The sequence below is a fragment of the Delphinus delphis genome, chromosome 2, assembly GCF_949987515.2.
Source record: "Delphinus delphis chromosome 2, mDelDel1.2, whole genome shotgun sequence".
Classification (NCBI taxonomy): Eukaryota; Metazoa; Chordata; class Mammalia; order Artiodactyla; family Delphinidae; genus Delphinus; species Delphinus delphis.
The window spans coordinates 2,781,227-2,804,380 of NC_082684.1; the positions used below are offsets into that span (position 1 = coordinate 2,781,227).

A 23,154-nucleotide genomic window follows, 5' to 3' on the forward strand; every position below is an offset into this window, starting at 1 on the left:
TTCCTGTTGAACATGGGCACAGTTTTTCCCTGGATTAGAGGAGGAGAGCTGTTGCCTGATAAGCCTAAAATATGTCTGATTGTTCTCAGGCTGCAGTCGCAGGTGCTCACACCCTTGTGTTAGTATCATCGGAAGTTTGATGGCTTCAAGCCGTTTACTATCGAAGTTGACAAGGCAGTTAAGGAGGTAAGGCCCAAAGATGAGCAGGAAGACGATAGCAATTAGTGGGCTGAGAAATGGAAAACACCAGGTTCAGCTGGGGAGGCTCTATGTGACCATATCCCAGATGGAGCTTGGGTCTGGACCTTGTGTGTTGTATCTGTGTAACCACTGAGCTTGCTCACGTATCTCTTTTGTGTTTGCAGAGTTACTGACATACGTGCAGCAGGTTTTGTTAATAACTGCAAAAACTCCCCCTTGCTCAGCCAGGCCATAGTGAAAGGCTAGCCTACTGTTGAGAACATTTGCTAGTGAGTCCAGAGAAGTACGGAGTCCTTGTAAGTCATCCCCTGTAGTTTTGGATAATTCCTCAAGGGCCATGTGAGACTTTGTAAAGTGATTTCATGGTATGGGAGGCCTCCCCAGGGGGCTGCCAGTCTGAGAGCGATCCCTGCTCCTGCCAGAATGAGTCCTATTGCCCTTCAATCTCGGGGTTGGGTGATATTATGAAGGGTTATACCGAGGTCCTGAGAACTTAGCCGGCCTAGTGTGCACTGTCCCCAATTGGGCGTTATCTAAACAAGAATAGGCTAGAGCCTACCCCGGAGAAGGGAAGGGGGAGTTGGGGCTGTTCTCATGGGCAATTGGTTTACTCTTGGGGCAAAAAGCAATAGGTACCCAGGGGGAGTGCATGCCTGGCGCACTTCTGAGGAACTGAATCACCTTCATAAGAGGCTAGCCCGAGAGGAGGTGCCTTTGCAGTGTGGGGAAAGAGACCCACCTGCATAGTAGGGGTCACTGGGGGATCCTTGACCAGTAGCTTTTCCCCAGGCCTCAGGAGGGCCATACACTAAATGTCAGACAACCGGCACCTTCCCTCCCCAATAAGTACATCTCCTGTCTTGTCCCTGTGTGTATCCATCGAGTCAGTACAGAGGGCACCAATGGGTGAGATTTCCATAGGAGTCAATCCCGGGGCACTTAAACTGTGGGGTAATGGAGGAAGCAGTGATCAGAGTCCAGAGCGGCCCGGGGTGTTACTGCAAGTCCCCCGCTTTGGTAGGGGCTCTTGATAGGGGCAGTGGCAGCGAGGCTGGTTAGAACGATGACACTTTAGACTGAATGCTTTTGTATTCATTAGAGACGTTAATGTAGGGGGCGAGGTCCAAGCTGGGAAGCTGTCTTGGGGATGGGGTGTGAACTTCAAGAGGAGTAGGTTTAGCAGACCTGTCAGCCAAGGTGAGAGTGAGGTGGTCATTCTGAGGGGTAGAATGTAATACCTTTAATCCACAGGTGTCACTTTGGGGGTGGGGGTGACTGGGATAGATGTTGTCCATGGGCTATAATTCTCGAGAAATTTACTATTGCATTAAATTCCCATTCTGCGTGGACAGTTGTAGGAGATAGGGCAGAGAGTGTTAAAAAGAACAGACAATATAACCACTCATCCTGCTTCCAGTAATAGTATTCCCTATACCCAACATGGAAAGAGGAGACGTTTGCCAGGGGAGGGGCTTTGGCAGAACAGCAGAAACTAAGTGAGACAACAGCAATGACAAGGCCAGCTAAGTCTGTCCGCCACGTTACGTACCTACTGGTAAGTTCATCCTTTTGAAGAGTAACTTAAGGTCTAGGACAGGTTCACAGGTGTATTGCGTGGTGTCTCAGTAACTTCTTCCTCAGGCGTAGGTGTCGTCTTCTCTCTGGGATGGTGGGTCCACAGGGCTGTGCCCTGTAATTGTCAGGCAGAATGAATGGTCAAGATTACTAAGAAAGGTCCTGTCCACTTGGGGTCTAACGGGTCTTATGGATTTCCAGCCTCCTAAGTTTTCAAACAAACCCAATCCCCAGGGGAGAAAGGATGTAAAACCTTGTCAGAAGGGGAAGGCAATTCCTGAGTCCCATAGACATGTAAAGCTTTGACTATTTCCCCTCTCTGTAAGGTATATGTCAGTCGGTCCATAGCCCTAAGGTTGGCTTTGTAGCCAGGTCCTTCGGGAATGGGCCTCGCCTGCATGAGCTCATATGGACTTAATCAGAGCTTTCCTTCAGGGGCTATTCGCATTCTCAAAAGTGCTATGGGGAGAAGGTAGATCCAGGGTTGATGAGTCTCTTGACATAGTTCGGCTACGTTTCTTTTGAGAGTTTGATTTGTTCCTTCTAATTTTCCTGAGGTTTGTGGTCTCTAAGCCTGGAGTGTAAACTCCATGTAATTCCTAGGGCTCCAGAGACTCCCTTAGTAATTTGGGAGACAAAGGCAGGTCCATTGTCACGTTGAATGCATTTAGGGATTAATCCCTCGAGCAGGGCCTTAGAGACTTCCAAGGCAGTTTTAGTTGGGAACGCCTCCATCCAGCTGGAGAAAGTATCAGTTAAAACCAGCAAATATCTAAAATTTCCTTGTGCCTGGGGAGTTGCTGTATAATCAACTTACCAATATTGACCTGGGTATGTGCGTTTATAGGGGTCAGGGGTCACTCCCTTGACCTTTGGGGGGTGAGTGTTGGGGGTATTCTGGAGGCAGATAGGTCAAGCTTCAACCACCTGTTTAAGGAGACTCCAGAAACTGAGGGTAGTCATGGACTTGATGAGCCATTGATACAGGGCCTCCTGCCCGTAATGTGCGCTCTGGTGAGCTTCCGGGATGGCCTACCGTGCAATGGCCGATGGGAGGATCAGTTGCCCATGACCGTTAACCATGCCCCCCAGGTATCTCCTTTCTCCTGGGGTGCGTGTAGGAGTCAGGGTCTGGGGGAGCTAGCAGGAGTGGCGTCTGGAGTCTATCCCGTATGCTTGTTTGGATGCCGTGTCCACCAGTTGTTTCCTCTGACTGTGTCTGCTTCTCCCTTTTGACGGCCTCTGCAGCTTCTAGCAGCCACTCCATTTCCCACGGGCATGTAGGATTGAACAGGCATGTTAAGAGTCAGTGTAGATATTGGCAACGTTTCCTTTCCCCAGAGGGCGAAGCTTTATCTTCCGCTGCTCCCATCAGCGAACCATCCCAGCTCTGCATTCTCTACAGCGGAGCTTCCGGTTGGGCCTGCTGGAATAAACCTGTTCCATAACTTCCTCACCATCGTGAGTTAATTTTGGACCAGTGTGGGGTAGCAAGGAGGCAGGGTTGAGGACATTACAGGGCATCAGATCCACAGACGGGTGGTCTAGAAGCATGGCTTGGACTTGGAGGGTTCGACCAGGGGATAACCAATCTGCCCCCCTTTCCTTTAAGAGGCGTCGGAAGTGGTGCGGGGTCCAGATGGTCAGGAGCTGCCCACGGGTTAATTTGTCAGCCTCTGTGAGGAGCTGAGGAGTAGCAGCAAAGCCCCCGTAAGCACGGGAGCCATTCTTTAGCGGTTTGGTCCATCTGCTTAGAACAATAAGCTACCACCTGGGTCCGAGGTCCCGTTTTTCGTGAAGCCCCCCTAGGGCAGTTTCTCCTCTCTCAAGTACATATAGATGGGTGAGGCAGCTCAGGTCGGGTGAAGCTAATGCGAGGGCTCCCGTGAGATGGCTTTTCAGTTCCAGGAATGCCTGGTCCCAGCTGGGGTCCGCTCAAGAGGGTCAAGGTCCTTCCCTTTTAATTGTTCATACAAGGGCTTAGCAATTAAGCCAAAGTTGGGAATCCATGTGCAGCAGGACCCAGCCATCCCCAGGAAATGCTGGAGCTGTTTCCTCGTACCGGGAGGTGCTGCTGCAGGAAGCAGAGTGGGGCACGAGAGGATGGCCACATCCCAGGTCTCAGGCGAGTCCCTGGGATGGGCTGCCAAGTGTGGGTTCTTGGCTTCACGCAGGAAAGAATTCAAGAGCTGAGACAGGAGATAGATGGGCTCCAGCCTAGACATGTACAATGGGCTCCTGCTCACCCTTCCTGGGGCGAGAAGAGATGGGCTGCAGCCCGGACGCTCACTACCAACCCCCCATTCACCCTTCCTGGGGCGAGAGACAAATGGGCTCCGGGCTATGTATTTACAACTGGACTCCTGTCTGCATCTCGAGATCTGCACTTCGATACAAGGAACAGCAGGAATAGGGTAGATAACCGGACTTTGGACACTTTTATGGCCGGGACAGAGAGTGGCTAAACCCTGTTAGAAGGTCAAGAGGTCATACATTTCCCATCCTCGTGGCAAGGGAGACACTACACATGCACAAAAGGCTTCCCAGGGTCAGAAAGGCAGAGGAAGCCAGACCATAGTGAGTCTTGCTATCTTCCTCCCAGAAGCCTTTGGGATAAAATCTATCTTGCCTGAGGGGTGCATGCGCACACAGGGGAGGGTCCTGAGACAGATTAGCCATGGGGTCAAAACAATACAATTGGCCAGGAAGAAGACAAAGACGTGGAAGACTGCCCGCTTATGAAGGATTTAAACTTCCCAGTGGTGCTGTCACGACTCTTTCGCTGAGTTTGCCGGTGTGTCTTTCCACATGTACTCTGCTTTTCTAATAAACACTTATATTTCCTTCTATACCTTCTGTCTCCTTACCAGAGTCCTCCTTTCAAGGTAGACAAAGGACTGGGGGCTTAGGTTCTAGCCTCTGACCCCGTGGGCCAGCATTTAAGATCCTGGTTTCCAGCCAGGGGACCTGGGTTTGATTCCCCGTCAGGGAACAAAGGTCTTGTTTCCAGTCGCTGCTTACTGCAAGCTAACACACACTGCTGCATGCATCTGAAATCAGAGTGAGCCATAGTAAAGTGAAAGCAGGTTTATTCAAGGAGATACACGCTCCACAGACAGAGTGTGGGCCATCTCAGAAGGTGAGAGGCGCCAGGGTATGGGGTGGTCAGTTTTTATAAGAGTGGGTAATTTCATAGCCTAATGAGTGGGAGGGTTTTTCCAACTCTTTGGGGGAAGGGGGTGGGGATTTCCAGGAATGGGGCACTGCCCACTCTTTGGTCTTTTATGGTCATCATTGGAACGATGGTCATGGCACCTGTGGGTGTGTCGTTTAGCGTGCTGATGTGTTACAAGGAGCGTATACTGAGGCTCAAGGTCTAGTGGAAGTCAGTCGTCCACTAGCTTGGACCTAGTTAGTTCTAACCAGTTCATGTCATGTCCTTAACAGCTATGTCACTCTTTAAAGGTTGTGCCCTGCTCCCTTCCTGTCTTAGTGCCATCCGGCAAATCACTTCTTTCCTCCTCTTAGATAGTGCCCTGTGCCCCTTTCCTACTATAAATCCTAAGTATTTTACCTGCTGGAGGGAGATCCGGGCTTTTTCCTTTGAAACTTTATATCTTCTCTCAGCCAGGTGATTTAAGGCGTTAACGGTGTCATGGTCAGAAAGCTCTTTGGTGGGGCTGGTCATCAGAATGTCATCCACATATTGAAGTCTGGTTCCCTGTTCTAGCTCAAGGTCACCAAGATCCTCAGCTAAAACCTTTCCAAAAAGGGTGGGGGAGTTTTTCAATCCCTGTGTCAGAACCTCCAGTACAGTTATTTCCTTACGCTGTTGGGATCCTGCCATTCAAATGCAAAAATGTATTGAGATTCTGAGGCTAGGGGTACCCCAAACAAGGCTAAATCTCACACTGAGTACCAGATCCTCTCAGTTTATGGTGGAAAGCAAGGTGTAAGGGTCAGGCACTATTGGGTGAATCTCTTCAGTAGCTTCCTTTACAGCCCGAGGTCCTGAACTAGCAGGTACGTCCCATTTGGTTTTTGTACCAGCAGAATAGGGTGTTGCAAGGGGACTGGCAGGGTCTAAGGAGCCCTTGCTTGAGTAGGTTTTCGATTATAGGCTTAACGCCTGCTAGGGCTTCCTTGCATGAGGGGCATTGCTTTTTATATAGGGGATTGTAGCCAGGTTGCAGCTTGACTATGACCAGTGGTGCCCTCCTGGCTCTGCCCACGGGGCCCATACTAAGGGATTAACGCCCTCAAGGTTAATTGGGACATTATTCTCTGGAGAGGGCGGTAGCACTAGGACTGCAGAATGGAAGGGAGTCTTACGTATTTCAGTGGTAAGGTTTTTGTCTCTGAGATAATTGTATATCCCAATTCCTACTAGGGGAAATGGGCATTCTGAGAGAGAGTGAGATAAGAAAGAGTGAGGTAACATTCTCCCTTCCAAATTGCACCCAAGGGGCTCTAAATAAAGTCATGCTCCTGGGGCTTCCCTTCCACTCCCATTATCCTAAATGTATCTTCAGTCATTCTGTCTGGTTGGGTGTTCAAGACCGGGTAGGTGGCCCCTGTGTCGACTAGAAAGTCAACCTTTTTATCCCCTGTGGTCAGGGTCGGCTGAGGCTTCTCCAAGGAGCCCCTGGGCTCTTTCAGTCCTCCTCTTCTTTCATGTGTGTGACCAGCAAGTATGGGCCAAGAGATGGCAGTCCACTTAGCTTCTTTCTTGGGTGTTTGGGGCATTCCGCCCGCCCTCCAGTGGCCCTGCTCCAGGCGGTGTGCACGCTGATTGGCTGTGAGCCCTTCTCTCCACCGTGGGTGTGGTCTTCGAAATCCAGGATGACTCACCGATGTTACAGGGTCCCTCGTAGGGGGAGCGGGGGATGACTCTCAACCCTGGGAGGCAGATTGACCCTGAATCGCTAAAGCTAGAATACTGGCAGCCCGTTCAGTTCACCTGTCTTCCTTTGCATCCACCTCCAGATCCTGGTTTTGAACACCCAAAATGCTGATGAAAGCCGATGGGGCAAGGGGTCCCTGGAGAAAGAGAACCAGGCATGGCTTTCTTGACACAAGAGAAGTCCTTTCTGACATAAGCCATTTCGGGATCTAGGCCTGGCCACAGTGCTTGCCCTCGAGCAGGTCTCAGTAATCAGTGATCTTAAGGGAAGTGAGGGAATGCAGGAACACAGGAAAAGCAGCTAAGAAACAATAGCTCAATGTTAAAGCAGAGTCCTGGTTCTTCCTCCACGGATTTACATAACAATCTCATAAAGTCTTTTTAAAAAAAATATTTTATTTATTTATTTATTTGTTTATTTAGCTGCTCCGGGTCTTGGTTGCAACACTTGGGATATTCGTTGTGGCATGTGGGATCTTTTAGTTGTGGCATGAAGGATCTTTTAGTTGTGGCATGCGGGATCTAGTTCCCCGATCATGGATCAAACCTGGGCCCCCTGCATTGGGAGCGCGGAGTCTTCGCCACTGGACCACCAGGGAATTCCTGAACTTTGCCCCAATTCTATGTTGAAGTCTCTGCTCCAGTTTTGCTGTTCAGGAAGACACTGCTTTGGGAGAGATCCCTGGTGCTCTCCTTACTTGCTGCGAGTGATAAATCCTCCCTTCTCCCAATCTTTGCCTTGGCTGTGTCTTTTGGCTCGACACCCCCAAGAGGCGAATCCAGCTATCGGGTAACACTGACTCCACTAGCCAGGAACTGAGTGTGAGGGGCCCTGTCTCCAACTTCTGTAATTTTCTCCTAATGTCTGGGGTGCTCTGGGAAATGAAATGGGACTTCAGAATGGCCTGCCCTTCACTGACTTCAGTTCACATTTGTACACACCCAGAGGCATTCATTTAGGCACCCAAGAAAGGCCGAGGCGGGCTTCCCTGGTGGCGCAGTGGTTGAGAGTCCGCCTGCCAATGCAGGGGACATGGGTTCGTGCCCCGGTCCGGGAAGATCCCACATGCTGCGGAGTGGCTGGGCCTGTGAGCCATGGCCGCTGAGCCTGCGCGTCCGGGGCCTGTGCTCCGCAACGGGAGAGGCCACAACAGTGAGAGGCCCGCGTACCACAAAAAAAAAAAAGGCCGAGGGATTTTCCTTCAGTGCCTGGTTGATTTCCTCCACCCTACTCCAATTTATGGGCTTCCTCCCTGCCGAGTCAGTGTCCTTAATAATCAAATCCCTGGGCTTCCCTGGTGGAGCAGTGGTTAAGAATCCGCCTGCCAATGCAGGGGACACAGGTTCGGGCCCTGGTCTGGGAAGATCCCACATGCCACGGAGCAACTAAGCCTGTGTGCCACAACTACTGAGCCCACGTGCCATAACTACTGAAGCCCACATACCTAGAGCCCGTGCACCGCAACGAAGACCCACGCAGTCAAAAATAAAGTAAATAATAATAAAAAAAGAATCAAAGCCCTGAAATGTGTGAGGTGCTGCCAACTGTTTCCTCTTGATGGTCCAACCCAGGGTCCTATTGGGAATAGCTTGGATTCAAGGCTGGTGTACAGTGTGCCCTGCATTATTTTGATTAATTAGCTTCCTCCCTCACATTAGGTATAATCATTGGCTTTTCTTCCCCAGAGAATAAAATGTTTCAGAGGGTTTGGACATCCACCCAAGTGGGGAAATGGGTATGGAATATTCCCTGGACTAAATTAAGAACTCCCTTGGGGTCTTCCCTCAAACCCTTGAATTGATACTTCCAGCTATATAGATCTGAGGAAGAGGAGGGTACATACATGGTGGTCAGTCCACTTGCCCCACTGGGGACCTCCTGAAGGAGGAATAGCTTATTGATTCCAGAGGGCTTGTACTGAACCACACCGTGAGTGGGTGTTGGACTAGTCTCCAAGGGAGGACTGAGAGATGGAGGTGGGAGAATCGGGGGGGAGGGTGCCCACCAAGTTTTCAGTTGAACCTCTAGAGCTGGTGGGATTTTTTGTTTTGTTTTGGTTTTGGCCACACTGCATGGCTTGCGGGATCTTAGTTACCCTGACCAGGGATTGAACCCGAACCCTTGGCAGCGAAAGTGCAGAGTCCTAACCGCTGGACTGCCAGAGAATTCCCCCAAAATGGTATTATAATTTAGAGAGCCATTAGTTGGACAACTCTCTCCATACACCAGTTTATACTGGGGTCACGTGGTATTGCAAAAAAAATAAGCTGTTTCTTTGTTAGCAGGTGGTACTTCAAGAATTTCCAATGATGAAGGATGTACTGTAGCAGTGATTTTGCTTGGATAGCGAGTTGGTTACCCATACTGGGGATTCCTTATTTCTAATCTGTTTTCAACTCTCCAATAGCCTCCTCCTAGGCTTGGTAGCAGTGCAGATCCCATAAGATCTGGCCCACACCAACTGGTCTAGGCGCTCTGACTGAAATCTGAACGAATTTTTGCAGTGGCTGGAAGGGGAGAGGCTGTCTAAGAGGGTCTTGGTTATGAGGTCCCCTCTTAGACGTCTTAGATGTTCCTGGACCCTCTGTGGGACTATAGGAGATACCCGATGTAGGTGGGTGCTTTCAGTGAGCAGTTCCTGGATAGTGTGAGGGGGGAGTGGGAAATAAGTGCTTTCTAATCAAATAAATTGCCCAGAGACCCTCTCCGGCAGTCAAGGAGGCTTGTTCAAAAAGGGCTTAGCCTTGCTGGGTTAGAGGTAATTGGGAAGGGAGGCCGGATGCCCACTTGGTATACATACAATTTTTTATACTCTCAGCTACTAGGACCCAAGGACCTTGAGTGACTTTGGGGTTCCTCTTCTTCTTTCTCCAGCCAGGCAAACTGATTGCTCTGAAATCTGGCAAAAAGAAGATTTTTTAAAGGTTCGTGTTTCAGAGGAGGGACCCCTAAGGATTTGTGATGGAGAGTGGTGGGGAGATACCTACCCGACAGAGACGTGTACCCTGCCCCAGGATGGCACACTGGGGCAAGACCAAAAAACACAAAAGATGTGCTCTTGGATTTTTGACTGTACCTTAGAGGTGGGAACGCTGCAAGGGCTGGGGCTGTGAGTGCTTTACAGTGTGCCTACTTACGTGGACATTTGCTTCCGGTCAGCAGCATGCCTAGTGTTCATCTACCCTGGTCTGTGACCAACTTATCCTTTCATGGGAGTCTTCCAGTGGCAAGCACCTTAGTGGCCTTTAAGTGCTCGACCCGTGCCCTCAGTTGCGGCGAGGATTTCCAAGAGCATTAGGACAGACAAGACCACATAGAACAGAGATTGAAGCTTCACTCGTATCAAGAACGGAGACTAAGGCTTATGTCATACCCACAGAACAAAGAGATGTTCTTACCTTGCAGTGGTCTCCAGAGGGCTTCCCATTCTGTCCAGTCCTCTTGCTGGGAACCAGTGCAACTAGATAGCCAACTGTTCAATCTCACCCCACCTACCAGAGGATTGGCTCAATTCAGACAACCAACTGCCTAGTCCAGTCCTCTAGACAGAGGTCTGGTTCCAGCCAGACAGCCAGGATACTTTCCCTTAACCAGCAACCCTTACAACCAACCTCAATTTTATCGGCCAAAGGGGGATCAGCACCCCCTGTATTGGGCGTCACTGGACATTACCCCAATCTATAGCAAGTGTCCTTGCTGTAGAGATGCTGGGCTGGTTGCGGGGAGCTCTTTACCTGGGGATCGCTCCACTTGACCCTTGGCTGCTTTTTGATCTCAGGCTGAATTCAGTAGCTCTCACTGGCCCAGAGGTCAAGAATTGGGTCAGGGACTTCCCTGGTGGCACAGTGGTTAAGAATCCGCCTGCCAATGCAGGGGACACAGGTTCGAGCCCTTGCCCAGGAAGATCCCACATGCCCCAGAGCAGCTAAGCCCATGTGGCACAACTGCCGAGCCTGCACTCTAGAGCCTGCGAGCCACAGCTACTTAGCCCACGTGTCACAACTACTGAAGCCCACGTGCCTAGAGCCCGTGCTCCGCAACAAGAGAAGCTACCGCAATGAGAAGCCCGCGCACCACAACGAAGAGCAGCCCCCACTCGCCGCAACTAGAGAAAGCCCGTGTGCAGCAACAGACCCGATGCAACCAAAAATAAATAAATTTATTAAAAAAAAAAAAGAATTGGGTCAAACCGCCCAGTTATTTAGCTGACTTTGTTAACCCTAAGTCAGCAAGCAAGCCCTGAGTCACCAGACAGAATGGCGGATCCAAGGCCACCACCTTCCTACTGCAGTTGCCAAAATTTGTTACAGAAATTAAGTCATATGGACCCTGCTTGGCTCTAGCCCAGTTGAGACCCTCTGTCTTGGTGGGAAAAGGTTCTTTTTCTGTTCACATCTTTTTGGGTTCATGTAGCCAAATAATGAAACTGAAGCTGAGATCGAAACAGCACAAGCTTTATTCAGTGGCCAAAGAACGGAGAAGCAGGAACTTAGTTCACAGATCAACTTCTCACCCACGTGGTGAGAGGGATTTGATTTTAAAGAGTAAAGACAAAGGGAGGAGTAGTAAGGCTAATGTTGGGGAGGCAGATGCGTTAGTCTACGGGGCGGGGGCGGGGGGGGGGGAGGGGAAGGGCAGGGCTTTCTGAGGCAGTGGGGGGCCACTGTCTTTTCATCCTTCTTTGGTCTTTAACTTCCAGTCATGGCTGCCATAGATGTGTCACTTAATACGCTATGCAGTAAAGTCAGCATATAATGAGACTGAGGGTCTGTTGGAGGTCAGATTCATCGCCATCTTGGTTCCAGCTGGTTCCATCTGTTTTTTTTTTTTTTTTGTCTCTCCCTGTAGTTTCCTTTCTTATCCTCGGACAGTGTGACTTGAAGACTTATGTTAACTCCTGCTAACGGTGGGTGCTGGTGGGTTTTGAGCAAAGACCTGGCACAGCTCTGGCAATAAAATGGTCCATCTTTTTAATTCCAGCCATTCTAATAAGTGTCTAGTAGTACGTCATTGTGGCCTTAATTTGCATTTCCTTAATGACGAACGACGTTGTGCATCTTTTTATATGCTTATTTGCCGTTTGTGTGTCTTCTTTGGTGAAGTGTCAGTTCAAATCTGTTGGCCATTTTAAAAACTGTGGTGTTAAAAAAAATAAATAAAATAAAAATTGTGGTGTTCATCTTCTGAGTTTCAAGAGTTCTTTATATATTTTGGATACAATTCATTTTATTTTATTTTGTCTTACTTTTGTTTTGTCCCTTTCGGGACTTGGCTTATTCTTTCACAGTGAGAACCTGAGTCTCTTTTCTGCTCTGGAAACTTTTATTATTTCTTTCTTTCCCCTTTATTTTCTTCTTTTGAAAAATCCTAGGAGATGACAGTTTAAAGTCTATTAGCTTCTCTTTCCTCTGCTACATCGTCCCCATGTTGAACGCAGGTACCCTTCCTGGTTCCTGGGGCTTCACTAGCGAGCAAAACGGATAACCAGCCCGCCCTCGTTCTCACCGCGAGGCAGAGTGAGTGATGCAGTAAATTGTTTCTTCTGTGACAAGGTGATCCTTGCCAAGGAGGAAACTGGAGCAGGGCAAGGAGGAGGGGAGGCTGCGCCAGGAGCAGGGTGGTCAGGGCCCATCTAACCCAGAGGAGGGGAGGCATCTAGGGAGAGCTTCTGGTGGAGGGACCAGCAGTGCAAAGTCATGGGGGGCCAGTCTGGCGGGGGCAGAGGGAGAGACGGGGGCGTAGACGATGTCTGGTCAGAGAGGAGAAGGGCCAGGCCATGGGTTGGGGTCAGTCCAGTTGCTGCATGGAGGACAGACCGTGGGGTTGGGGGGTTAGCTATGGAAGCGGTGGGGTGTGACAGCTGATCTCTGTGTCAATCTGGGTCTTCTGAGAAGCAACGGGACTAAACGTCTTGATGTGGGAAATATCTGTGGGAGGGAAAGTCAGGAGAGGGGGCAGTCATACAGGTCTGACCCAGAGAGAAGGAGGGAAGGCAATCGAAGGACCTGTAGCCTAGGAAAGGTCCAGCCTGGCCATCAGAGGAGCCCTAGCTCCTAGAAATGGGCCTGCTTTTGTAGCCTTGCTGCACTAGATTCCTGGCTGGGAGTGGCCCTGGGAAGCATGAATTTCAGAGCTCAGCAGCTGGGACCCTGGGCTGGTTTCTGTTTTTGGATCTGGGGGGTCTTCAGGTCCACACTCCCTTGCCCATGATTGGCCTGGACTGGGCCCCTCACCCCCACCTCTGTGATCCCAGATGCAGAGGTCAAGGAGGACAGTGGCCCTAACCAGCACGTTTATCACCGGTTCCCGCCAGCTGCCTGATGTCTGCGTCCTTTGCTTAGGGGGTCAAGTCCCTATCTGATGGGTATTGGGGTTAAAATGGAATGTGATTCTATCGCTACCATGGAGGTCCCAGAGGAGAGAGAATGGAAAATCAGGTCACGAGATCTAGGAAAGAATGTAGGTTAATTAAAGTTTAAAACACAGATCTCTCTGCAGCGGTTCTGTGATTCAGCGTGGAGCTTGGGGAGAGAGCCCAAGGCACACGAACCATTAGAGGGTCCTGCCTGGGGGCCTCAGCCTCCGTATGGTGCCAGCACCATTGTCCCCACTGGGGAGAGCGGCCCGAATTTGCTTTTAAGCAGCATTTAAATTCATCCCTGTATATCCTGGACTGCCTGGGAAACGTCCTAATTCAAGCTGAGAATCTGGGTCAGCTGCTTATAAGAACAGTATTTGCTGAACGAAGTTGGCAGCCCAGACAGCGGGTGACCTCTTGGGGGGCAAGAGGAGGTGGAAGGGGGAGGGGTGTAGCCGTGAGCTCACTCGTTTGACATCTGCCCTGTGCTGCGCTGCTAGTTTTACTCTCCAGGTGTTGATCTGAGTGTTGAGCCCACCAGGTACCACCTGGAAACATGGTACAGCAGGGCTCCCGGAAGGGCTTCCCTGTAGACAGAGGCACGGTGGGAGCCGCAGGTACCTGTGGCACAGGTGACTTAGCATTTGTGGCCTGGCCAACACACACACACAGAGAGAGAGAGAGAGAGAGAGGGAGAGCGAGCAAGAGCAAGGGAGGGAGAGAGAGAGACTTGCCGCAGGGTTTGCTTGGGCCAGGCTGGGGTTTCTTTGCAGCGGTTCTGGGTGAGGTGAGCGTCTGTGCCTCCTTCCTCTGGGCTCCTGCCCTCATGGTCCCGCCTGGGCTTGAGCTCTGCTCTGGGCTGGACTGTAGACACGTCTACCAGACTCTGAGGGGTCCCGGGACCGTGTCTCCATCTCTTTTAAGCTCCCACATCCATGTTATGGGCTGAACTGTGTCCACCCCAAATTGGTAGGTTGAAGTGCTAACCCCAGTATCTCAGAATGTGGCTGTATTTGGAGATGGGTCTTGACAGATGTAGTCAAGTTAAGAAGTCACTGATCCATCAGGGCAGGCCCTGAGCCAGTTTGACTGGTGTCCCTATAAGAAGAGGAGATGAGGGAATTCCCTGGAGGTCCAGTGGTTAGGACTCGGAGATTGCACTGCCCGGGGCCAGGTTTGATCCCTGGTCAGGGAACTAAGGTCCTGCAAGCCATGCGCACAGCCAAAAAAAGAAGAGGAGGAGATGAGGACCCAGATACACGGAGGGATGATCACGTGAGGACACGGGGAGAAGACGGCCATCTGTAAGGTGAGGAGAGAGGCCTCAGGAGAAGCCAGCCTTGCCAACACCTTGATCTGGCACCTTCCAACCTCCAAGACTGTGAGAAACTAAGACCCCCAGTCTGTGGTATTTTACGGCGGTCCCAGGAAACAGTGTCTGGTGTATTTGGGTAACTTAATATTTGTGGGATAAGTGAAGGTGGGAACAATCATTTTTTTCAAATGAAATATAGTTAAGGTACAATGTTATGTTAGTGTCAGGTGTGCTAATGATTTGACCTTTGCACACATTATGAAATGACCACCAGGATGTCCGGTAGCCATCTGTCCCCACACAGAGTTATGAGAATATTACTGACCATATTCCTTATGCTGAATATTACAGCCCCGTGACTGGAGGTTTGTACCTCTTAATCCCCTCTCCCTCCACCCCCCAGCAACCATCCATTTGTTCTCAGTACTTATGAGTCTGTTTTCGTAAGGTGGGAACCATCTTTGGTAAAATCCTTCTGTTATTCTGTAGAGGAGGCAGGTGAGGCCCTGGGGAAAACTGCTCACCCGCGGCTGAACTTGATGTTCTGGCTGGAGCTGAAGTCCCAGGCCTTGTGTCGCAGGCTCCTTCCACCCAAGATTTCTTTCTTCCCGGGCAAGGAAAAGAGGGGCTCTGGTCCTTGCTTTCCACATTTCCTACCGACTTCAGGGCAGGGGGCCTGCTCAGCATCCGGAAGGGGAGGCCGCACCAGGTCTTCCTCCCAGATAGGCTGCCGGGGGGTGGGGGTGTGTGTGTGCCACACCTGGGCCTGGTCCTCTGAGCTCAGAGCCGTCTCTCCTGGTGTTGGCTCCAAAGGCCCAGTGCTGACACCTGTGTGCGCCGGGTTATAATGGATGTGTGTTTCCTTCCGTGGGTCACGGTCAAAAGTGACAAGCTTGCAGAGGGGCTCTGCCTTGGACTCCATCTGTGTGTGCGTGGTCCCCCACCTCCTTAAGGCGGAGAACTTTCCAGCAGTTCTCTAGGATGAGCAAAGTCAGGAGGGCATTGGGAAGACTCACATGTCTGTAAGGTCTCTGAGTCTCGAGCTGTCACCACCCCCTCTTAGTTTAATGCTGTTGACATTTAAGGAGTTGTCCTGAAGTGTGTCCCACACTTTGAACCTGACGGCTCACTTGCTGGGGGGGCCGTGGACTTGCCCAGTTTTCCTGGCGACTGGCTTAGACCTAGGCTCAGACTCTGCCTCTGGCGGTGCTTGTGCTTAGATGGCATCACGGTGGCCGGAGGCCCAGGGGAGGCCTCAGTCCACTGGGCCTTGATAGATTTGAGCACGGGCTTTTCTCTGGCTGGTGACTGGAGTTCTGCGGGATCAGCTCTGTGGTCGGGGGTCAGGAGCTCTGCACCCCGGTCCTAGCATGACTCCTTACTGGTTTGTGTTGGCCCTACTGGCCTTATGTAGAGCCTGGGAATGATGTAATGAGTTCTTGTAGGGGTGCAATGAGAACATTGACTTGAAAGAGCTTTGGAAGCTATAAAGGGGCATTTAGGGTGACGATGATTCTCGCCCTGCTGCCTGTGGTTCAGGTCCCCCGCCGCTCCATCCCCCTCCCTGGATGGCTCACCCCTGCATCTTGCCCTGCTGCCCTCTCCCCGCTACACCAGCCCGACCTGCCCCTCCGGGCACTCTGTGCCTGGGCTCTGTCCTGGGCGGAACTCAGCCTTGCCCCCCACCCCCATGCTGTCCAGGGCCCGCTGGAGGGTCCAGGGCGTGGGATGATGCCCGGCGGGAGAGCGGATGGTTGACCCAAATAACAGAGCAACGAGTTAACGTCGGGGCACTTGCTGCTGGGATAAATTCATGCTTTGGGGTAAAACTCTTGGAACCCCATCGTATAAAAGGCTGCAGAGCAGTGAACTTTTGGCTGGAGCGTGGTATCCGGAGGAAGAGCCGCTCAACAGACTTTCAAAGCAACCTTTGGAACTTTTTATTGAAGTATGATCTACATTCAGAGAAGCACACATGTGTGAGAACATGGCCCAGCGAATGTTCACAAACTGACCGCTTGCAGGAACGAGCACCCAGATCGGGAAGCAGAACCTACACTCGCCTCCCTCATGCCCGGCTCCATCACCCCAAAGGTGACATCCCGAGATGTTTGAAAGGCTGATTTTCTCTAACTATAAAAAGGCGGAACTGTGCTCAAAGCAGACCGGTCCCGCCCCCATCTCCAGCCGTGAACGTGCCACCCTGTCCTTCCTGCTCAGCCCCACTGCTTCCCAACATGCTCATCAAAGGGGAGCCGGGGATGCTTTATCTAGGAAGAGTTATTTTCTACTGACAATCAAGAGGGGGACAAGTGGTCACTGATAAGAGGTCATTATGGCCGTGTTTCTGAAGAGGGTAGCGCTTGTCCCCCCTCTAGAACGTGGTTTGGTTCACCTGTGTGTGTGTGTGTGTGTGTGTGTGTGTGTGTGTGTGGCTGTAAAGAAAGTACTTCTGTGCCAGGACGGAAGACTCACCACATCACCAGGAAATGTTTTGTTAATTACTGAACTGAAGCATTTGAAGTAATTAAATATGTAGTTTGAAAGGTTTAACAGTTTTTACTTAAACTGGTTTGTCAGTGAGACTGAACCTCGATCAGAGAAGGCCCCTTGTAAATGATTGCTAAAATTGACTGGGTTTATAAACAGCATAAGATTTTTAAGTTGAACGTCAACGCTTAAGGAAAAACTAGGCTTTTAAATGTAGTATTTTAAGAAATTGAATATTTATTTAAAAAACAAAGTGACTGCCACCACTTGTTTATGTGCACAAACGTCATCTTAAAAAAAGGCCACGATCCTTTTACTGCAGGGAGTGCAGGCCTTTGTGGGGGTGGAGTAGGGGGGCCTTGGGAGGGGAGGTGGGTTCTTCTGCAGCTGGAAGGAAGGGGGGGGCTCTCAGCAGCAAGAGGTGGTGGCTGCTGGTTTCAAATCTAATTCCTGCACTTAGTTTGTTTTCCCCTGTGGTCCTGTCACCTAAGGCAGTGTCTTCAAACTGGGGCCTGCAACTCACTAGGAAGATCGGCTTAGGGGACTGCAACCAGTCTTTTTAAAGGGTTGTCAGGTAAAATACAGGACAAATACAGTTAAATTTGAATTTCAGATAATGAAAACTTTTTTTTCAGTACAAATATATCCCCAATATTATATGGGGCTTACACATACTAAAAAATGTCAGATTTAACTGGGAGTCCTGTGTTCTTACCGCTAAATCTGGCAGTGCTGATTAGGATAGAACAGAAAATATCACAAGAGGCCTCACAGCACAGGAGTAAATGTTGCTTCAGGTGTCTGTGTGGGCGTGCACGGGGTCACAACAGGGTCGCCTCCCTTACTGAGGATTGGAGTGTGAAAGCCACGGTCACAGGTGGTTGGGTTAAGTGTCAGACAACCACAGAGGCGCTAACAGCGCCTGATGTGTAATAAGGGGCACCCCTGGTGTTACAACAATCATTGTTGCCCCGTTCTCTGCCTTATTCCCTATTTTTATTTTGGAGAGAATTTTTCTTGAAAGAACTCCGAGCCTTCAAATGTTTGCTGAAATATTACTCAGAAAATTTCCCCTGCTGATCAGACTCTCACCTTCCTTCTAAGGGAAAGAACCCAGTTCCACTCTCTGGTCTCACCTTGGGGTGGGCAATGTGCCCTTCGCCATCGGACACTTCCACCCATGGCCACTAGGTGGCGGCACGCGGCTGCGGTCTCTGTGAAGCGGCACTTTCTGTGAGAGCTGATCAGGTGGTCCATACCGAGGGCAGATAACACGCTTCCGGTCGATCATCTCCTTTCTCCTCGCAGCAACCCCAGGCCGCGTCCTCTTCTCATCCAGATGCCACAGCCGTGAGTAAAGAAGCTGTCGGGCGTCCGGAACCCCTCCAGTAAATTGTGGCCGATGAGCGTGGGACGAGGGTACCTGCGGGGGACTCCAGGTGAGGCCGAGGTGTGGCTCCAGGACAGGCAGCCCCAGGGGAGGGTGGCTGTGGACCGTGACGATTCATGAGGGGAGGTGCGCAGCATTCCCGGTGCCCAGGGCAGCCACTCGCCCCCCACTCGGTGTTTCCTCCCCCTTCTCAGCGGCCCCCCTTCCCTGCTGTTCAGGTGCCTCTGTGCACCTGCTTCCCTTCCACCCCGCCCACTCCTTTCCCTGCTGGTGGTGGTATTCTCTCCTTCCCTTAACCGAAGCGAACAGGGAGCAGCGGGCAGCGGGGTGACTTCTTAACCCCTCACAGCCCATGAGAAAATCAAAGCACCAGTCCAGATGGAAAACCTTCTAAATTTCCTGCAACCTTAGTCGACTGACAGTGCAGCTCGCTGACTTGACTTTACCTTCTTTTTTTGATTACTCAGAAGCATAATCACGAACATGGATTATTGAGTCATCTGGTAATGTCTGATGTTTACATTTTCTACTTCTTTCGATTTCAGTTTGTCCTTTCTCCTTTGTCACTTAATTGGTCTGAATAAATGCTCCGTGTGGGGGGTGGGTGTGCATGCACTTGTGTCACTCATTGCTATGTTTGTATGAAGTTTTTTTGGTTTTAATTTTAAAATCTGGTGAGTTGAATCTTTTCTAACTTTCTGCTAAAATCATTTCCGGATTTGATTTCCTTCTAATTCGGTGACCAAATAACCAGTAAAACACCCATATTGTGTTTTATTTGTTTGTTTATTTATTTATTTAACTCTATTGAAATAACTAGTGGCCCCCACTACTCGACACTGCTGGAAGCGGATCCTTCTTGAGCAATTCATGTGCTTTGCCCCGGAAGGAGGCCATCTGCCCTTCCTCATCCGGGTCTGGGGTCCCAAGCTCCACACCCCACCCCTTCTCCCCCATCCTCTCCCCTGCTGGGCTGCTGGGAGTCAAGTCTGGGGGATGGAGGAGGAGAGGCAGTGGGTTTCCCAGGGGTGGGGGTCAGTCGGGGTGCCTTCAGACTCTGATGGGAGGTTGGGAGTAGATGCTGGAGGGACTGGCCACCCAGCGCTGCCACCCTGGGGACCACAGCCTGTGCCCACGCTGGCCCTCATGTGGGCTCCGAGGACGTGGACAGCGAGCCTCTCTGCGGACACGAGGGTGGACGAAGGTTGGTGCGTCTGTCCCCATCCTCTGGGCCCTCCACCATGTTCTTTAGGGTCCGAGGAAGGAGAGAGGGTCCTTCCGTCCTTCCTGTAGCCTCTGGCCGTGGGAGCTGAGCTGGATTCATCAGAGTCCTTTCTTTCTTTCTTTTTTTTTTTTTTTTGCGGTGCGAGGGCCTCTCACTGCCGTGGCCTCTCCCGTTGTGGAGCACAGGTTCCCGATGCACAGGCTCAGCGGCCATGGCTCACGGGCCCAGCCGCTCCGCGGCATGCGGGATCTTCCCGGATTGGGGCCCGAACCCGTGTCCCCTGCATCGTTAGGCGGACTCTCAACCACTGCGCCACCAGGGAAGCCCCCCAGAGTCCTTTCTTGCCCACGTTGGACAGACTGACCCTGGGCTCCCGAGGCCTGCGCTTATCTCGTGCTTTCCCACCTGTGCCCGACCTCCACTACCCATGGCCTTGCTTCCGCTAGGCCCTGTGTGCCTGGCCCGGTGCCCTCCGACCGCGGCCAGCAGACCCAGGCTGGGGGTGGGGACAGATAAAGTCAGGTTTCGAAAAGGAAAGTGGGTGTCGAGATGTACTTTGGGATTTTACAGTTTCGTGGCAGTCACGTTGTGCAATTTTACCTGTTTCACAGGAAGTTAGGATGTGGGAGAGATGATCCCATCATGGTTCCGTTTTGCCTTTCCTGGAAAAGCCCACCTCTGTGTCCTGCTGGCTATTGTAACGGAGCAGGACCCTACGGGGCCTTCCCGGGACAGACCCCTCCCTCATGTCCTCTGCTCTAGTTCCTATCGGAAGTACCCAGATAACAGTATCTGATGCACATTTCCTGAGTTCTTTTACAGACGCTAAACCCACCTAATGAAAGAGCTTAACCACCTGATGACCGTGAACATGAAGCCCCCAGACCTCCTGGAGCCTGAGGATCGATAATGTAACCGTGGTGACACTGGCCTGTTACCACCATCAACCAATCAGAGAACTGTGCACGAGCTGATCACGTACCCTGCGACGCCCCTCCCTCACCTGGCCTTTCAAAAGGCTTCCCTAAAACCCATCAGGGAGTTCGGGCTTTTTGAGCACTAGCTCTCCTGGATTGCATGTCTAGCGCCCTGCAGTAAACACTGTGCTTTCCTTCACCACAACTTGGGGTCAGTAGATTGGCTTTACTGCACGTGGGCGAGGGGACCCAAGTTTGGTTCGGTAACAGTGGAACAAAGGGGGTCTGTGCAGCTGGGTTGAGAGCCAAGCCGTTCTCCGACCTGCATGGGGTGCGGGTCTCCCTGACCAGCCTCTTCGAAGGGCAGGCGGAGCTCCACGGGGCACCTGAGGGCGGGAAGACCCTTCTCTCCCAGCTCTAGCCCCACTCACCTCAAAGCCTCAGGCCTGTTTCTTCAGGGAAATACGATTGTCTGCGGGGGGCGGAGGGGACAGGCCCAGTCAGGGCCCCCTGCTCCTGAAGTGACGGCGGAGGCTGAGGGCGTTGCTGAGTTTCATAATCACAGGCCTTGGAGGCCACCCGGCCCAGCCCAGCCCCCACCCCAGCTGAAGGAGTTCACCTCAAACAGGGGCTCAGGGCTTTTTCAACCGCATGCCCATTCTATTCATTCATCCATCCATCCATCCATCCATCCATTCATTCATTCAGCAAACCCGGATCACACTAGGTGCTGCCAGGCCCTGGGACGCAGTGGTGAACCGGGGCCTGAGTTCACACAGCTGATGGGCCTTTGGGAAGAGGGGTGCTAGGCAGTGATGAGGGAGAGAAGGTTGGTGCATGGGGTGCACATTGGGCAGATTTGTCCTTGTCTTGGGGGCCCAGGGGCAGCCTCGTGGAGAAAGTGACCTTCAGCTGAGAATGCAGAGGGAGACTCGGAGTGTGAGGGAAGAGGATGGACAGAAGCAGCTGTGCGTCCGCAGCACTGAGGGGCCAGTAGGGAGGGGACGGGATGGGCCAGGAAGGTGCTCAGGACTTCAAGCTCCCCTATTAATTGTAGCAGGAAGCCTCTGAGTAGGGGAGAGAGGACCAGGTTTGCATTCGAACATAATAATCTACTCCTTCGGGGAGCAGGAGTGAGCTTGGCCACGCCCTTCTCAGGGTTCAGGGGGTTACGGTGCTTGGAGGGGGCTGGCAGGGGGAATGGAGAAAAGTGGGCTGATCTGATCCACATTTCAGAGGAAGTTCCCTGGACCCTAAGCCAGCGAGCGGTTCTCAAATGTTTTGGCCGCGGGACTTTACGCTGAATAGCTATTGAACTAAAGAACTGTTGCTTATGTGGTTATATCTACTGATAGTTACTATATTAGAAATTAAACCCAAGAAATATTCATTAATTCATTTACAATATATTTGTTAAAAATAATAGAAATTCGTTAAAATAGAAAATTAGTATTCATGAAATAATTATAAAGTAAGTGATAATACACATGAATAATTTAGAACTAAACTAGTATTTGTATAAAATGATATTCATTTAGAAAAATTAATTTATTTTAAAATAATGATAATAAACCCATAACTTGTTAACATTAATAATGATTTTTAAATGAAAAAATAAGTATTTTCTGAAACAATAACAACAAATTTAATGATATGGGTGTCACTGCTGTACATTTCTGCAAGTATCTTTGGCTTGCTAGAGACAGGTAGGTTCTCATACCTGCTTCTGAGTTCAGTCTGTTGCGACATATTGTTTCGGCTGAAGTATTTAAGGGATATCCAGCCTCTCACAGATACACTTTTAGGAAAAAGAGAGGTTATTTTAATGCCTTTTTTAAAGTAATTATGGATAATCTTCTTTGATACCACACCAGAACTGAACAGGAAGTAGTTTATTAAAGATTATTTACAAAGTGGATTCTGAAACCATCTCGATGAATTTTACAAAATTTGCATACTCTGTTACAGTAACCATTGGTTTATCTTGTACTTTGAATGGCTCTTTTACCCACATGTGATTTTGTAACATCAGATGTTTGTCATCTGGCAAGTACTGGTTCACAGACAGAGTGATGCCGATCTTCTAGATGTTGACCCATTTCATTATACGTTATCCAGAAATCACCTTTGTTAACATCACCACAACCTCATCAGGAAAATCTTTAGCTTTGGGGAATCTCTGGTCACAGTGGTGACCAGAAGTGAGTTTTCCAAAAACCTAATTTTTGCTTAAGAGCTCCAATTTTATCATCGGCAGCAAACACTGTCAGTTGTTTACCTGTAAGTGTCCAGCTCCCATCATTCATTTTCAAGAAAATGCCTGCCGATAATTCAAGCCTGAACAGGCACAGTTTACTCATTAGTTCTTCTTTCAGGTGAAAGTGCTGTAAAACAAGTGACTAGTTCAGCTGGTAACTCACACAGTCAATTGCACAGGTGCTTTTCCTCAGGGCCGTGCCTGTCCTTCCCTTTGCGTTTTATCATACAGACTATTAAAAAGAGGTAAACCCAAGGGTTGAGATTTAATAAAAGTAGCCATTTTTACTGCTTCAGCAGCACATTTTAAAGGGAAACTAGGTTTTTTTCTGTGAGTGCACCGTGGTGCTGGATCCAGTGACTACTGGTAGAGTTTGGTGCTGCTGCCTTGATCTGTGCTGAGGTTCCAGCAGCTCTACCCACCACAGCTCTTGCACCATCAGGGTAAATGTCAGCCCAGTGTAAAGGATGGAGAATGCTTTAGTGTTATGGAAAGAGTTTCGACCTCATGGGTCCCCAGAAA

The 23,154-nt window shown here is 50.5% G+C and overlaps 1 long non-coding RNA gene across 1 annotated transcript in view; it reads left to right on the top strand.

The window, feature by feature from the left end:
- LOC132419299 (uncharacterized) overlaps positions 1-20,569 on the top strand; it is a 45,027-nt gene extending 24,458 nt beyond the window's left edge. Inside the window, exons 4-6 of the long non-coding RNA XR_009518169.1 lie at positions 18,152-18,282; positions 18,701-18,736; positions 20,281-20,569. This is a non-coding gene — a long non-coding RNA (uncharacterized lncRNA). The remainder of the gene's footprint in view (positions 1-18,151; positions 18,283-18,700; positions 18,737-20,280) is intronic.
- Positions 20,570-23,154: the final 2,585 nt, after the last annotated feature.